This window comes from Lepidochelys kempii, chromosome 5 (genome assembly GCF_965140285.1).
Source record: "Lepidochelys kempii isolate rLepKem1 chromosome 5, rLepKem1.hap1, whole genome shotgun sequence".
NCBI classification, from domain to species: Eukaryota; Metazoa; Chordata; order Testudines; family Cheloniidae; genus Lepidochelys; species Lepidochelys kempii.
Window position 1 is genome coordinate 75,005,470 of NC_136384.1, and position 18,248 is coordinate 75,023,717.

The 18,248-nt window shown below is 39.5% G+C and overlaps 1 long non-coding RNA gene across 13 annotated transcripts in view; it reads right to left on the reverse strand.

Moving 5' to 3' along the window:
• The window catches only part of LOC140911533 (uncharacterized), a 402,004-nt gene that overhangs the window by 227,937 nt on the left and 155,819 nt on the right, over nt 1-18,248 (reverse strand). For all 13 annotated transcript variants that reach the window (XR_012159020.2, XR_012159019.2, XR_013635800.1 and 10 more), the window contains one exon: nt 17,064-17,141. This is a non-coding gene — a long non-coding RNA (uncharacterized LOC140911533). The remainder of the gene's footprint in view (nt 1-17,063; nt 17,142-18,248) is intronic.

Consider the following 18,248-nt stretch of genomic DNA (forward strand, 5'->3'; position numbering starts at 1 on the left):
AAGAGTTCCATTGAAGTCAATGAGACTACTCACATGCTGAAATTTGAGCACGTGAGTAGGTGCTGGCAGCATTGGGGTCCTAAACATATCCTTTAAAAAGTGAAGGCTCTTGTAAACTCCCTCACATGACCAGTCCCATGTAAGTCACATGAATAAAGGTTGAAAATACTGCACCTGTGTGTTTCGATTTAGATCCAGTCTATTTATTAAGTCCTAAATAGAAGAACCAGGCCAAATGTTTATCGCAATCATGCTTATTTCTTATATAGTCCTATTCGTCACTAGATCTCAAAGGACATCAGTATTATTCCTGTTTTTTCAGATGAGGAAAGAGGAAGAGAGGAGAAGTGAGATGCCCAAGGTCACCCAGGCAGCTGGTGTTGGGAGACCTGGAGTCTATTCTTGGCTCTAAGTCCTACTCCAGTATTCTAGCCACTAGGTACCATTGTCTCCCTATTATTTCCAAGTACCGAAAACCCAAACTGTTGGCCTGATCCTGCAGGAGTTTCACATAAGACTGTCATTGGCTCCTCTGACTATTTTACATGTGCAATTGAACTGTTTCCCCACCCCTGACTGGATATAAATATTCATCAGTGACTTAGCTGCTTCTTGCATCTCAGTTCAAATTTTTATGATAAACATATTACTGGGGACTTCTGTCGGGAAATATATGTGAAGCTAGAGTAATTAAATGTGCAGTTTGGCTGCAATATATTTTTTTAAATGTTATACAATATCATAAAAGTGTTATACACAGCACCATCTGTTGGCCGAGGTAGCTATAAGATGAAAAATAGGTTATGCAGATTATATAGGAAGTACATTAAAGTTTGGATTTGGAAGGGGGAAAGAAACCAAGTTTAGAACAGTGAATTTAAAAAGTTACTCAACATGTCCTTTTAGTTAGGAAATATATTTTAAGTGCTACTGAAAGTAAGAAGCTATTCCACTTTGGAAAAGTTTGAGAAGCTATTAAACTCATCTTCATGTCAAATGATAAATAGTTGAGAGGAAAAAATTAATCTACAGTATTCTAGATCACTGTGTACTTTGCCTCTGTGGATCTTTAGTGCTTTCAAATGGCAATAGCAAGTTTTTAAAAAAAAAAAATTTAAACACTACCACCACATACCTATCCTGAGAATTTGTAAGAATTGTCTATAAGTGTTTCTTCCTTCTGTAGGCTTAGATTATGCCTGGCTATGTAAGAGTGGTCATGAAAGCAACCATCTCCCTCTTATGCCTCTGTACCTATACAGTGGCCAGCCACAACTGCAGCTTCACCATAATTCTTGCTCCAGGAGATTGTTAATAGTTTCCTTATGGATACCTTTCCCGTAGCCAAACAACTTTGTTTTCTTAATGTAGCTTTTCTCCCAACTGTGGGAAATACATTAGTGAGTGTAGCCCACACTCCTTGCACATGGGTCATCTAAATTCCTAACGAGCTTCATAGTTCTGGCCAAACATGCTCCTATAGTAAGCAATATACCATTCTCCCTGAGATTAATGTTAGTCTTCTTAAGGAACCAATACAGTTCTGCCTATGGCTCAATTTTCCATGCAATAAAAAAAAAAAAAAGTGTAGGTCTTCTTCTAGGATAACTGAAACAAAAGCTACAGCACAACATGGTTTCTCTTTGATTTTACAATATTGCAATTCAGCAGTTTGCCAATTGATTCAAAACATTAGGCTGCAGATCTGTAACGTATCACTGAAATTGATCATTATGTGCCATGCAACATTTGTGCTTCAGTAATCTTAAATCCACTTATGTTAGCACTCAAACACCTGCAGAGATCTGCTCAGGCTCCTTCTTCCCTACAGGACACCTTTCAAAGTCTTGGCTCCCAAATATCTAGCATTTAGATATTGCTCACCCAGTAGCCCTTCACTTTCCTTCCCAAAATAAACTGAACAGTTACTTAAATTATTCATGTTCCAGCCATTGTATTTATGTATCTGACTATGATTGATGGAGGCTGGATCAAAAATTCTCTTAACTCCCTACACATCTAAATATGTGGGGGCAAGAGAACTAGAAGGGTCCTTATGTATTGGTCAGTAATATTGTGGGTCAGCAACTCTCTCTTCCATTTTACAATAACACCAAGATTGTTTTTTTTCTGGACACTTCAGAACAGCAGCAGCTAAGGTAGCAGTAATAGGGCTATGCTTCTGTAACTCCACTTTAACATGACAACATGGCTATTAGACAAAGCTATTTGTAACAAGTGTGAGGTTCAGAACCCATAAACCACCACGGATGTTTAAATCCTAACCTAGGGTGACTATTTCTAGAGATGAAGACAATTAAGTCATCATACCACTATTTCTTGAACTCACTCCTTAAGGCTCCCAACCCCAAAGACAGTTTAGCCCAATTATACTGAGGATTCTTTTCAATATGTGGATACTTACATTGAGCACAACCAATACTTTCACGTGGACTACCAAACAGCCATCATTAGATATTGGCTATTTGGAGACATTATAATTGACTGAGATTCAAAGCACTGATGGAAAAACCAAAAGCTTTTGCAATTCTATTTAGTCAATCTCTGGACCCAACCAGAGCCACCATCAGGTTTTCCTCCCCCTGCCCCAATTAAAAAAGGGCTCTTTCTTTTTTTCCCACCCCAAAGCCACCTGGATCTACTGACTTAATCTAGGACCACTGCCTTATAGAGGAAAGGTCATACATATTAAAGTTAAGGGCTGATGTACCCTAGAGGACTGCACTGTATCAGTTTTAAGGGTTTTGCACGTGTCAAAAAGAATCAATGATTGTGTCTCCTGACTGTGTACCAATACAGCGTGGTGGAGATAATCTGTGAAAGGAATGATTTTTGTCCTCTCCCTTCCCTATCTCACTTAGGGATCAAACGAATTGTTGTCACCCAAATCAAAGACCAGGATCTGGCAGCAATAATAGTGATGGATTTTAAATCCCTGCTATTGTTGTGTCACATCTCCACAAGCCACCCCAATCACTTAATAACACTGAACTGAAGAGGGAATGTAAATTGAGCAAAGCAGCATTGTTCAGCAAGGTGGAAAATCAATTATTAATGTTTCTCTGGTATATAGGACAGCTCTGATCCATTTTCACTGTAAGTAAAATTCTTGAATCCTGCAGAAAGCCTGAGTGCAGTGATTGAGATTTATGCAGCTGTCCTGTTCTGGCAAAGATGGAGAGGAAGTGTGAAATCCACCTTCTAAACAGAGAGCAGCCTGTGGGGCTCCAGTATGGTTTCATTGATGCAGATCAAATGCCTAAATTTATGGGGTATAAGTGTGGTTCCTCTCCCAGCCTGGCCCTAATGCTCCCCTCCAAGCATCATAGTCCTAAATGGGCACAGAGCTGGGCTCTTTCCCTGCTGTTACTCCTGCAGACTACATTTTGAAGCCAGGACTGGAGAGCAGTAGGATCACATGGCTTTTTGAATACTGCCAGGCCCATCCAGACTGAAGCATTGCCTCTGATCTTTCTACTTCTAGATTTACTAGTGTATATTAGTTGGCCAATTTCTTATACACACACACCACAGAACTAGTGGGCCTTGAGGAAGGAGAGTATATATGCCTTACAATTTGAAACATAGTTGGACTCTTCTCTTTGAAGACCCTCACTTTTCAGCAAACCCAGGGATAAAAGGAATAAGTGTCTGATTTGGTTTGATGTGGGTTAAAAAAAAAAAGTAGTCTTTTGGGTGGGCCCCAAGTCACTTGCTGCATTTTTCACCTGGAAGCCTTGCCCCTGCTTTGAAAGATGTGTTTGTCAGCATGAGGGCAGAGGCTACTTGAAAGAAAGAAAGCTGATTTCTGCATCAAAAGAGCTGCAGCAGTCTGATGTACAGGGGGAGGGATGAGGTGGAACCCTATCTCTGGCCTCTGCACACATATTCTAAAAGATCCGAGTGAGGGTAAATGGCAAGAGTCCTTTCCCTGTCAAAACTAGGAGACAGATGACCACCACATGATTTCAGGGACGAGGAGGGAAAAAAAAAAAAAAACTCACCACACATATTCTACTTCCACAGATACCTTGTAGTCTGGTTGAGGGTTAAAGAGAAACAATGCTCCTCTGACCCCAGAAATATAAGCCACACAGAAGAGCTGGCTGAGGAGAGAAAGTTCTCCTGATTCCCCTTTACCCCCCACCCACACATCCTGCCTGAGAGCTGGCCACCTGCCTCTGTTCTCTTCCAGGCAGCCCTTTGATCTGCTACTGGCAGGGAACTTTGCTGTCAGCAGCACTTCCTTTCCTGTTCCCACAGCCACTTAACACTCCCTTCCTAATGGGCGAGAGGCAACACTCCTGCTCTGCGAAGCAGCCAGGGTGGGGAAGTCAGAGTGCCTTGCAGCACAACAGCCTCCTGGTAACAAAAGAAGCAAAAGCTGATCTATTATCTGCATGTTCTTCTTGTCTCCTGTTTTACCTATAAGCCTGCAATGTCTGAGGCAGAGTGTTTCGTAGCTAGTTCAAGGAAAAAATTAATTTGAAGTAGCGCATTCACTTAGGAATACCTTCCATTTGTTCCACTAGGTGTGTCAGTGTGGATATGATTTATACTTCATTTCTTAAGCCAAGTAACATTAGTTTTTTCTGAACATCTGGCTGGCATCTGGGAGATCCACAGTACGCATAATTAATCAGAACATCATTGTGAGGTTTGGTAATGACAGATAGAAACGGCTAGGTTTACTATATTGATGTTCAGCAGGGTACAGCAAAGCAGCAGTTTTCAACATATATTAAAAAAAGAATTGCTTTAACAGACTAAAATGTAGTACTTGTATTTAACAAAATCATTTAGTGAACACCTGTCTACCTTTCACATTTTTTTTAAAATAAAGTGGATCTGATCATCTTCATTTCCTGTCCTAAAGTGCTATGCAGTGTTAATGCCCATTGTTGAACAGCTACCATATTTTAGGCCAGAAGTGGCTACTTCTCTGAAGCAATTTCTATATACAGACCCTGTTCCTGCAAACACAGACTTTTGAGCAACTTTCTGCGTGTGTGCTTTAAGAGCTTGCAGGATCTGAGCTATAGTTTTTAAAGTTCTTTACAAAGGGATCTTTTAGGATGACGGACTATACATAAATGTAATATTTTGACTAATAATAATGAGGCCTAACCAGTAACCAAAGTTTGAAAACAGTTTTTCTTCCTATATTTCACTGTCAAGACCAACATGAATCAAGGCCCTTTTGATTAAAGATAGACCAGAAACAGACAGACCATCCTGACAGATCACCCATCTTACCAGATCTGATCCCCTTTTCTCCAAAATACAGGATTCAGTTTAGTATCCAGTGACCAAGCCTATTACACACAGAAATTGACTGAAAGGAATATGAAAGGATAATGTGGTAGCCTCTGAACTGAGTGCACTATTTTACTCTTTTAGGGTCACCACACAGACTCTCAGCCCTTTGTGAGCTTCTCTTTTATGTGATGGTATGGGAGATGGAGATGGCCACTTGCTTACATATCTCTAAAGTTACAACTGAAGACAGAGCCATCCCTAGGGTATGGCGAATCGGGGCAACTGCTCTGGGCCCCGCGCGATCAGTCCTGGAAGTGACAGATTCATACTTCCGCCCTGAGCCCTGAACCTGCCCCCCTGCCCTGAGAAACAGCCCTGACTGAAGAGTATCTAAATTCATAACAGATTAACAATTGCACTGGGGGGCGGGGGAAGGGGAGAAGAGTCACAACTGTGGTGCCCATCTCAGAGATATTGGCAACATGCTTCACATATGGAAAAGCAAATTTCTACAATTAGCTACATGCTGTATGAAATGTGTTGTAGGTATATTTCAAAGGAGACTGTAAACTATCTAGAAATACAGTGTTATAGAATTGGCCACTTATGTGGCATGACATAGTAAAAACACTATTTTAATACATTTGTTTTGGTGCCCCAACTGTGCATTTCTTTATTTCAAGAAAGGTATACCTGTCAAGCTTCCCATATCACACACAAGCATGCATTCCAATCAAAGTCCACATCTAGCATGATAAAAGACCAACTACCAGCTTCTCCACCCATGCCAGGAAAGATCAACCAGGTTATAATCGGCTCTAATTGGCACTCCTATGGGTTGTAGCTTTATTTACTTGCAGCCAAGTGGAACTCAGATGAAGTAATTTCTTTTCAATCTTTGAAAACATCAAAAAGTTTGCTCCAGTATACTAAATCTGGCTTATCAGTGATGAGCAAATATTTGTCGACAGAAAAAGAGAGAGAGAGAGAGAACCTGCACTTATCTTTCATGTCCAGAAATATTCATACTAGTTCATTTGACACCATCTTATTTAAAGATTTTTCAGAGATCTTATTTTAAATTGGTATTTACCTTCAGGGCTAGGATCACAGTGGTATAGCACACTGCTCCCAAACACCCTAAAATCGGACTTGTTCTGTTCCCTCTATTACTACAGCCAATCCTTCTCTTGTGGGTAAGAGATAACTTCCCTCACAATACTGTCACTCCCTTGTCACAGGTGACTACCCTAGAGGTTGAATGTAATTTCTCTCACAACATACCGGATAGTAGGTAGGATCTTAGCTCTGCTGGAGGGATGACATTTATAACCAATATACAGAAAAGTGATACTTCTGTCTTTCTGGCACGAAGAGCTGCAATCATAGTGGTAGCTTAAAATACAGAAGCAACTATTGATTAATACAAATGTCAAAGATAATACTGTGAGAATACATTGTGGAATGTGAAAAGGAATACAGAGGGAGACACAGCATGCAGCAAACAGTTTCAAAATAGCCACTATAAATTGCAGCTGCAGATCACTGAAAAATTTAAAGGGCCTCATAAAAGGGATGCTGGGAGAGAGTGTTCCTATAAGAGGACAATTCTCCACTGGGGAGATTTCAGGCTAAGTAACGATGAAGGGAAAGGGTTTTCAGCTGCCTCTATATTTACTTTAGCACCAATACTCAATTTGAGTCTACTTAAAAATACTCAGGGTGAGAGAAATTAATTTTTGTTTCTGAACATTAGTTTTCTGTGTAAACAAGCTACTATGAACAAGCCTAACGCTAGTTTAAATCCCTGTATTGATCATTGTTTAAGTTGGAGCAGGTTGCATCTCTCTAGTGTTGAGGAAACATTTACTATAAAAGGTTATATTATTCCTCCCCTTTATCTTTAAGTGTCAGAGACCTGAGCTGCCAAATTATGACAGATGTTCTTCTAGAATCTTCCTCTAGTTTCTTGAGGATTTACAGTGACAATTGTAGTAGAGCACTGGAGCTAGAAATGGTTTCTCTCTTAGAGAGAGAATCAAGGAAAGAATGAAATAGTGGTGCTGGCTGATTTCCAATAAGCCAGGCAGACATTTTTGCAAAATTATGCCTAACTCTATGCCAAGAAATCCTCTCTCAGACTCTGCATCGGCCCTTACAGCCTTTCATAGCCGGATATTACCACTGTCTCACAAAGAGACCATATCGAAGAGGAATGTAAAATAACCAGACTTTCTATTATAACTACCTATTTTGATGGGTCAATGTTTAAAGTGTTTCTTTGGGAATAAGCCTCCCATAGTTATCTTTAAAACTTTAACATGTAGTACAAATAATGGTAGTCTGGGAATCTGTTACACAGAATTCTAACTTCATCTGTTACAGAGAGCAAGCTTTACACAATGCACCAACACATCACAAACACTGCATTCATTTGAAATGCTAAAAAGGAATATCCAAAACAATAGGGGGAGGGGGAAGGGGAGGGAGAGAGCAAACAAGAATAGTTACCAATACTATTTTGCGGTTATAAATTTGGAGGTGTTTTAATATCCAGACTCAAACTGAGTACCCAAACTGAGTACTGCAAATAGGCCCTTTATAAAACAGACTGAACCAAAATGTTGGCTCTGAAAATTTCATAATTTTAAGGTGTTCAATATCCAGACCTGATTTCATGGTTTGAGCTCATCCCTGTCATTTGTTTTATGTCAAGACTGTCAAAGATCTTTACTAATAATTAAGCAGCACAATAGCCCTGTCAGCAGCACTAGGAAATAGCATATTCATTTCAGAGAAGGGTAAAATGAGACATGGCGTAGTTAAGTGACTTGTCTAGGGCTATATAGCAGTACTCAACAAAACTAGAGTCCTGGCTCCCAGTTGTTTGCTGTGACCAAGTGAACAGTTGAATTTGTCATTGCAATACCAAGACAAATGATAGATAAAAAGTATTGCCATATTTTTATTATTTTGCACTAGCAGACTCCAAACTAAAAAAAAAAAAAAGTGTTCAGAGGTCAGGCCCTCACAAAAATATCTACAACTGACTGATTGCTCTAATGCTGCATCATTAAAAGACTGGGCTTCTGCCATGGATTCCAAGGTCCCAATCATAGCAACAAGAATCTCCTCTTCGTAATCAAAGGAAGTACTTATTTTTGAGAGCAATGCTTTAAAGAACGGAGTCATTGCGCAATAGAGTTTAGTTTAACATAGCTTTCCTGGTACCATATCAAAACACTTTAGCGAGTTTGATACCATCGGTCTCAGCAGCAGCAAGTCTCCTACATCAGTGAGTTGGGTAGAAGTAAAATATAAATCAGTGCTGAAATATGAAAGCAGAAGAGGAGAGACATGCTACTAAGTATTCCTGAAGTTTAGTCAGATAGCGCAGACTAGAAGGATTCAATAACAGGGGAAGGGAAAGGTGAGTAGGGTTAGAGTCAACGTACCTAGAAATATTTTGGTGTGATAGCATATCTGGAGAAGTAGTGAATCAGTGGCCTGAAGGGAGGGAACAATTAGAAAGAGAAAACCTCCCAACTGTGGTTAATTCTTTAAAAAAAAATAATAATAATAAAAAAAGGAAACCCATGTTTTAGGACTAGAAATAATGAGTATGAATATGGGACTGGGAGCAAATTAACTGGTGGACAAGTACATACTACAGGTGCCTACTCAATGAATAATGATTGCAAATAAGTCTACCACCACCCATTTGTGAATTTGGCCTGAGTGCCTATGTGAGGTACTATGTTAAGTGAAAATGTGCATACGTTTTTGTGACATGCACAAGATCAAATGGACAGTTGTCATACTATATGCAATATTTCAAGGAGCAATAGCATCTGCTCTGATCGGTCACCAAACCAAACCAAGGAGTTGCAAACCAAAATTTTAAAGAGGTACAAGTACTTCAGAGGTTTTTTTTAAATATACTAGTGATCGAAATTAAGGTCTACCTTCTTGGAAGCTGCAAGAAAGAAACATTTCATCTGTCTTAGTCTCTCAGCTGCAAAATTTCTTGAGACAAGCCTTTGCACACTTGTAGCTTCCCTCTAAAACTGAGTCTTGAACAAGACCCACACAAACCATGTGCTTGGCATTTTAACAATATATATACAAAGACAGTCCTGGACCTAAGAGATTTACAATCTAAGAGACAGACACATGGATAAGGCAAGATGGACTGGAAGATCCAGAGGATGAATATAAGGCTAGATCACTCACCAACCCAACTCCAGAACCACCACAGAAAAGGGACAGGGAGTACGAGGCTCTGGGGAAAAACTATGCCATTCACTTTGCAGATGTTGTGTCGTCATTTGCCACAATCCCAAACTGATATTGGATTCATCTACCCAAAGCAGTAGACCTACAGAGGATCTGCCTAGGAAAAGGCTATCTATGGAGATGGATTCCACTCCAAACCTGGGATTTCTGATTCCTAATAGTTTGCTCTGCTAGAGTGCCCCAGCCATTGCTGTCCCTGGGAACTTGACAAAAGAGGTTGGCCAACGGAAGGGTCCACAGCATGGAGGGGATTTAATACAGATGGAGTAGAGGGATATCAGCTTCAGGATGAGCAGTGAGAGAGGAGGCGGTCATAATCCAGGCAGAAGAAGACTAGTGTATGGATGTTTTATGAATTTTAGTGTGACAACACTGCAAACTACATAGCAAGCAGACTAAACATCTCATGATTAAAACTTCAAGCATTCATGAGCTATGTCAGCCTCAATATTAAACTAATCAATTATTTTTATTTTGAAAATTTTAGAGATTTGAGTCCATTTGCCGGACTAACAGAACACACAATTTACTGAAGAGTTAAAGCTGTCAAGTCACCTTCATAGAAGCGGCTGGTTGAGATGGAAAATATAGCCATTATAAAAAGATCCCTGTGACTTTTTGGAGATGACCTCACTTCTCCATTGTTTGCAACAAATCTCCTTGGGCTACAGAGTGCTTTTTCTTTCGTCCCACCCCCCTCAATCGTATTCCATTGGAATGTCAATGTTAAAAATCCCCCATCTCCTTTCCACATGAACAATATTGGCAGCATGAAAAAAAATTGACATTTGGAGGCCAGGCCCACTTCACCAAAGCAATAGCAACGTACTACACTAGGAACCACCACTAAGATGGTAGAGCAGCTGCACCAACAGTAGCGGAGAAGAGAGACGGCTGGCCTCCTCCCACTATGTAAGCCGTTGGACCCAACACATGCCCACTGCCGTGCCTCTCCCTCCTGTCCCATTTACCCGTCACCACCCATGGTCACTACATGGGCAGGGGCAGAGAGAGAGAGACAGACATACAGACTGGCTCACAGGCCTGGCTCCTCCTAGTCACCTTCTAAACCAAGCATATTATGCCAGTGACCAATCCCATTCTGGGCACAACACCCAGGGAAGGAGCTCACTCAATTCCGGACAAAAAGGAGAGACAGCATGGCCAGACTGAGCTCCCCAAGCCACCAATCCAGCTCTTGGACTCAGGAATCCATCCTCGTGATGGGAAAATCGCCTTCTTGTACTGCCAGCCAAAGTTGCTAGACCTGTAGCTCAAATAGCAGCAGCACAATACGGAGGACTCTTGACTCAAATTCTGCACCCTAAGGCTGCAGGGGTAAATTAAATCTGGCATGTCCACCGTGCTTGACTTATAAGTGATGCTCTTAACAGGTTTGGGGCTCTGTAATTATAATATTTATATTGCACTTTGCATTATTATTTATTATTGCACTTAAACATTGTCATGTACATTTAATCCAAGTCTGACTCCAAAACAAGTGTTCGGACCTTGTTAAAATTTCTGGTCAGCTAATATTTGAGGGAGGATTTGAATCCTCCCCTCAGATAATTACAATATAGCTTGTAATTTTGAATGTCATGTTTGCTTGGCTTATGGGAAATAAAAATAATAAAAAAAACCTTGCCCAAAAAAGCTTATGCCCAATTAAATCTTAGTCTTTAAGGTGCCACTGGACTCCTTGTTGGTTTTGTGGATACAAACTAATACAGATACCTCTCCGATACAAGATTTTCAAGAAATCATATATGTAACCATGTGAGCTTGTGCAATTACTAAAGCCTTTGAAATTACGATGTCCAATTGCTACATTCCAAGACTATGATGGAAGAATAGAACACCTGTGTGTTGATTTAAGCAGTGTGTGGCTGATATGCAGTTTCCAGCTTATCACACTGTATAACATTCTAGAAGTTTATACCTCTGTCTTGTTTTTCCAAATATCAAGACTCACATTAAAAATCAAGTTCTAAAAAGAAACACCATTGGTTATCAGAAGCATCTGCAAAATTCAGTGTATACTCAAGTGGATTCTTCCCCCCGACCAGAGCAATGTAAATGAACATTGAATTCACAGGGCGACAAACAAGCTCATTGCCTAGTTTTCAAAGGTGCTAAGCTTCCACTGAAGTCAATAGGAACTGCAAGTACTCAGCCCCTCTCAAGCTCAGGCACTAAGTGAGAATATGATTCTTCACCAGCAATCCCAACACCACAACTAAAAAATAATTTTGTTTCATAAAATGAAAGTTTGACAGCCTATGCCAGGCAAGAAAATTCACAGTTAATGGGGTAGATCCTGAGCTGGTGTGAATTGTCAATGCAATCAGTGGAGCTAAGGCTTTGACCTTAATCTCATTCTTTTGTGCCTTATTACTGCAAGGAGTATTGTATGCAATTATGAACTGCGGGGAGTACAGAGATTCCTGCACTCTTTTAGCCCCAGCATTTCTGCTTTTTCAAAGTTGCATCTTGGCATTACTATAGCTAGCAGACATCTAACAACCAGTGCATAGAAGATGAATACCCCATGTAATTTTGATGTGAGAAAATAGCCAGACAGAAAGAGAATGCGAAAGAAAAGAAAAAAGATAGTGCTGAGCTCCATGAAATTACATGGAGTGACAGCAGCAGACCACTGATCCATCTGGCAACTTTAATCTATGCATCTGGCAGTTTATGGGCAATAACTCCACCAGTCTTGATAAAAGGCAGAAATATTTCTTATCACCTCTGAACAAGACACCTTCAAGCCCAGAATTAGCCCTTATAAATCTAGATGCAAAAGTGTCAGCTGGCAGTCCACAGTCCATGTAAACAGCCTATATTGACCTTTAAAGAATTAGAAATTACCATTAATCATCCAGAAAGAAAACAGAAGATTCTCACTTGTGATGGTATATTACCATGTTTAACATTTCTAGATTTGTATATTTATTTCTACGTACAAACATACAGAAAAAGGAGTGTGTATTTACCTTTGACAGAACACAAAACCACCCAGTTGTTCAAACCAATAACTAATCCCAAACAAATTAAAGTAAAACCTAGCCTAAAAGAAAGAGGTTCCCCTCCACCACAATCCTCACTTTCATCAGAAACCCCCCTCTTCAAAAGCCTACATTAAAAAGTAGTTGGCCATGCAGTATGTCAAATGACTGAGTACTTGAGAACCAGAGTGGAAGCTGGTTTTCAAGCTGAGGGCTCCTCATGAAGAATATTCTACTGCTAGCCCTTGCCTTTTATATCAAGTGATATTTAAAGTGCCTAGCTACCACAGGAAGAGACTCAGTAGAGAACAGTTATAATTATGCTCAATTTATAGAAGTGTCAGATCTTCAGATGCCACACAATTTTAAGTCTGCAATTTTTCCAAAAAAGAATAGAATATGAGCAGGACAGTGGAAAGACTATCACACTTTTCAAAATAAAAAATAGTGAATGAAAGTCAACGTTAGTTTCATAGACCACAAAGCTGTCTCTATTGGTACTACTCGTGAGCCACTTAGCTTTAACTCCTCAACTTTAGCTATCCAAGAAAACCACAATATTGTTCAGATTTCCTTATTTCACTCAATGTTTTTGTCTTTTAAAGTTTGGACAATTTCACTTTTCCATCCTAAACTGGAGCACAGTCCAAGGATGTAACACAATATCTCAATTGTTAGTTATAACAGGACTGTGTGATTATTTTGTTCTGCTTTTTCTTGACTTGATATAGCTGTAGTGAGTATTCAGACAGCTAAATCCAAGTCTTTTTTAGACACAGAACAATTTTACAGATATCTTTACAGGAGAGAAGAGACATTTAGGGAAAGTATAATTATATTCAGTCAAACCACGTGTAAATCAATCTACTCACTAGTAGGCAACCCCTCATAGCCAGGTGTAGTGTAGCAGCTCTTGTTTTTCTGGCACCCCCAGCCAGCAGTCTCTCCAGCATTGTGATGCTTTTCTTCCAGTGACTCATCCTTGAAGCCAGCTCACTAACTTAAGTCCACCCCTTCCAGGAGGACAATTATCCAAACTTAAAACTCCAAAAAAGTATCATTAACACAAGTAAAACCCATCTGCCTTCACTGGGGCTATTTCTCAGCCTGTATTCCAGGCTTAGCCGGCAACACCCTGCTGGGTTCAATAACCCTTGCATTAGGCTTTGTATGCCACATTCCTTAGCACCAGTAGGGGAACCTTCTATTCTAGGTTCCAGGATCTCTCCCAGGCCACTGTCTGAAGAGCTTTTCTTTACTCTTTGAGGTTTCTTCTTAGTACTCTTTCCCCAGCTGGCCTTCATCATCACTTAAGCCTGGTTCTTCCTCTTTATTGCATCCATCTTCTGCTCTTTATGGGGAATTGCCAAATCCCTCTCAGGTGGGGCTCATTCTGTAATCAGGTTGGCTTAGCCCTAGGCTCTCCATATGTTATTCCACCACAAGTATGAGAATGTTGAGCAATGTATTTCTAAAGGTAATGAAATAGTGCATCTTGACTGACCTTTTTGTTTGAGACAAGTAGAAATATAATCAACACACATAAAATTACAAGTTCATGAGGCCAGAGATGAGTGCTGCAAACATTAGCCTGCTTAACAAGAGGGGTTACTTTACTGTGTCTTTGTACCTGGAGCGGGCATGGTACTCTCCTGGTTCCCTGGTCCAGAGTCCCATGGAGGTCTCAGCTAGCTCTCGTAGCCAGAGCCAGGTTGGAGTTCGGTCACTCTGCAGGGCTGGTATTGCCTGACCCATACACAGAAATCTCTGGCAGTCATTATTGTTGTAGTCCATATGGCAGGACCCCCTACAGGCTCAGGCCAAAGTTCCAGGAGCTGGCAAACTCTAGCTGGGGTTTGTATTTATTTCTCTGACTCTTAACTGAGTTGATTTATAATTCAGTGATTCAATGCTACTTAATGGCTTTATCTGCATATTTATGGATGAAACCTCAATGCTTCCCACCATTTTCTATTCATCCAGAGGAAGAGCAATAAAAATTGGTGGATCCCAACCTACTGCATTGTAGAGAAAAGCAATGGCTAGCACTGGTGTTGGAAAGCTTCCTGAATTAGAAATTATATTCGATGGAATGGCATTAAAAGTGTTACCCAATCTAACCTGGATAGTTTATTCTGATCAGTAAATCGAGATTGCTATATATAGGAATCCATTCAGAACTGAAATTGGGAATGCCGTGGCCACCATATTCCTTCCAATCACCCATCAGAAAGTAGCCTCTTGAGTAACTGACCATTATGCAGCCCAGAAAAAAGACACTACAACCAAATGGAAAACCAAACAAACCACAAATAGACACCCTGATTCTGAATAATTCTTGATGTAAAGGACCTAATCCATTTGGCTGTAGGAAACTATCTTCCTCTAAGGAGATTAAGCTTTTTTTATTCCAGTCATATAGGTAGTGCATATGGTAGTGCAGACAAACTCATACTAAGTGTGATTCTATTCACCATATTGTGGATGCACTTGGCCCATTGAACTGCTAGTCTTGTCTTCACTCTGTTCTAGTTCTTTGCTATTTTATCCGGACTACTTAACAGACTGCAACCAATTTTCAAACAATACCAACTTGGGTAACCTCGGAAAAGGGTGAGCAAATTGAAATTTGTTTCCAACTTGTATAAAACAGTTGAGTATGGACAATCTTTGTTCATTTACAATTTATGACTTCATTCTAATCAAAATCCAAGAGACTGAAGTCCCTTAGTTGTAATCTTCAAGAGAAATTTTACCAGAAAATGTAAGAATATGTGCAGGAATTTTTTTACTTTCTTTCTCAAGAGACAAGGACATAATATTGTTAGTGCATGTTATATACATCATACAATTTCAGTATTTTCCCCGAAAATTTAAAAGTCTATTTTAAACTTGTATTTTTCTATGTCATTGGGGAGCAGAGGGAAGCTGTGGGGAGAGGGGAGAATTATAAAGCTAATACAGTTCTGCAGCTGAAAGCTAAATCCAGTGCTTGTGATTAAGGGCCCTGATTCTCTCTTGCCCTGCACTTTCTATAGTCATTTCCACCAGTGCAAAGAGAGTCTGAAGTTGGTGTAACCATTCAGATCAGGAAGCATTTTATACTCATTTTGCATGGGAATAAACGACTGTACAAAGTGGTCCAGGTCCTTATGGACCCAATTCTTCTCTCACTTACCCTGATGTAAATTAGAAGTAACTCCATTGGTGTCAATAGAGTAGCATCTGGGTAACTCCATTGCTTTACATTTACTTTTCCTAGGAACATACTAGTTTACTATGTTATATACTACATTGAAGATAAATGTTCAGACTAGCGATTTAAAGATAATTGCTTTTGTCAGCTGAAGCCATGTCCCCTTCCCTTCTTCTGCATCCCTGTGACAGGTACACATTCCATGTGCGCACAGAAAAAAACCCGCAAAGAACTGATTAAGTTACTTAAACAATCGGCTGTTCAGAATGAACCTCTTTAACATAAAGAGGAGTTTGGCAGGTAGGAGAGATTCTATTGATTTGTTTCTCCACAGAGAGCTGGTTGCAAACTTCTTGAATGTAAGGCTATTACAGTTCAGCACTGTGTGGATCAATTTTATCAATCCCTTTTACAATTTAAAAATCTCTAAATTAGGTCATTACGAACTCTCCTTTCCTCCAGTGAGAATAAGTTCAACTTTCTTAATCCTTTCTTATAAAGTAACTTAAGGAGACTTGCTATCATGCCAGACTATTATATCTATGGTGAACAGTGATGTATACTGTTCTTTATAGTGTTTCTTTAAATCTCGTCCTTCTGTATATTTCTCTAGCAATATTTCTGACTGCTTTCTTCATTGCAGCTGACAATCTGATGACTTTTAATACAACATTTTCGTCCAATTTCTTTCAAATCTATTTTCTTGTCAGTTTATTACCCTGCCTTACTATTTATCTCATATCTTGTGGCTCTTTACTTCAGAATTTACTAATATTTGAATCTGCAGTGAACTCCATTTGCACTCTATTAGTCAGGTACTTAAACAATTCCAGTCATTCTGAATCAGATTACATTTTACATTGTCCTTTATTAGTTAATGAGTCTTCCAGTTCAGTATCATCAACAACCTTGCCTGTGACATTATCTGTTGGAGCTTTTCTGTCTTCCGCCTTTTCTTAGAGGGCTATAGGATGCAAATTGTTTACACTAAATGTCTTGTCAGGCTTAAGAGCCTCTTCTGTTTTCAGAAGCATTCGCCAGAAAAAACTGGAAACTCTGAGAAGCAATTTTGTCTGTTCACCATCTCTCTTCCGCTACAAATGTAGTGTACAATGTAAAACATCCTGGTATGTTATTGACTCTAGTGTGTCCTGGAAATAAGGAAACTGAATTTTGGTAGAACGAGTCCAGGTGAGATATTACAAAAAACACAGTGTTCTCTTGTATGTGGAGAGAAAGTAGCAGCCCCATGATGAAGAGAAAGAGGAGGCTTCACTTACTTGATCTTATTCCTTTTTCTGATTATTTTCCCCTCTGGTGATACACATTGTTCTTATCCTCAGCGCTGCTGTCTTGATCTAAAATTTAAAACTAAGATTATAAAAGAGCAGAAAAAGATTTGCAGAGCACATTGCTTAATTCATTTGCTACGTCGGGAATCTACATCAATTTCAATTTCAGCCAAGTATCAAACATGTATGGACATGAAAAGGTAATGTGATACCTATTCTACATTGCCAATACAGAGTTTAACAATGGCTAGTTACATGTAGTTGTGATTGAACCAGTTTGGCCTGGTCAATGTGAATGGATATATATGTGTTATTAACCAGGTTAAAAAAAAAAACACTATTCACTATCTTAGGTGTGTACTTGAGCAAAATCATGGTATGGTCCTAGACACAGTGTCTGAATACAGTTCATTCGCAAACAAGTTTAAAAACTAATGTTAAACTCAATAGATTTTATACTGTAGTTGGGAGATTTAGTGAATCTCTGAGACTATATAATACTTTGTTAAAACATAAATGATTTCTTCCCCCCCCCCCATAATCTGCTGAGAAAAGAAAAGAAAAGAAAAGAAAAGAAAAGAAAAGAAAAGAAAAGAAAAGAAAAGAAAGCTTTCAGGCTTTTTGGTGAGATTTTAATGAAATTAGTATGACTTTTTCTAGAACATTCCCTGACCAGGAAAATTTTAAAATACTGTAGGTGAGATTTTGTGCTGTGCCTCTATGGTCCACAATGCTGCCCAGAATGTCTACAGGGCTGTATGGTGTAGTCCCGCTCCCTCCGTTGGCATGAACCTTATGCCATGGCTTGCAAGGGGGCCCTTGGAAGACACCCTTACAGCTATGCCTGTGGCTTGGGATCCTCCCTTAGCTGGGACAATGACTTTTAGATCCCCTCTACACTGCTTAGCACTAATACATGTAGAAATATGTATAAAATGATATTATATATTTTAGGTTAATAGATAAAACGTTACAAATAGTGAGAGGAAAATCACACAAATGATATTTTTAAGGAATTCTATAACAGAGGTTCTGAATTATTAGCTGCTTAGTGAGTTAATACAGGAAGTAAATTTGCTGTTTTTAAATGTAATTTTAGTTGACTATGTTACAGCAATACTTACAAAGTCAGTGTTAAGCATTTTCCAAATAACAATATCAACGGGACACTAC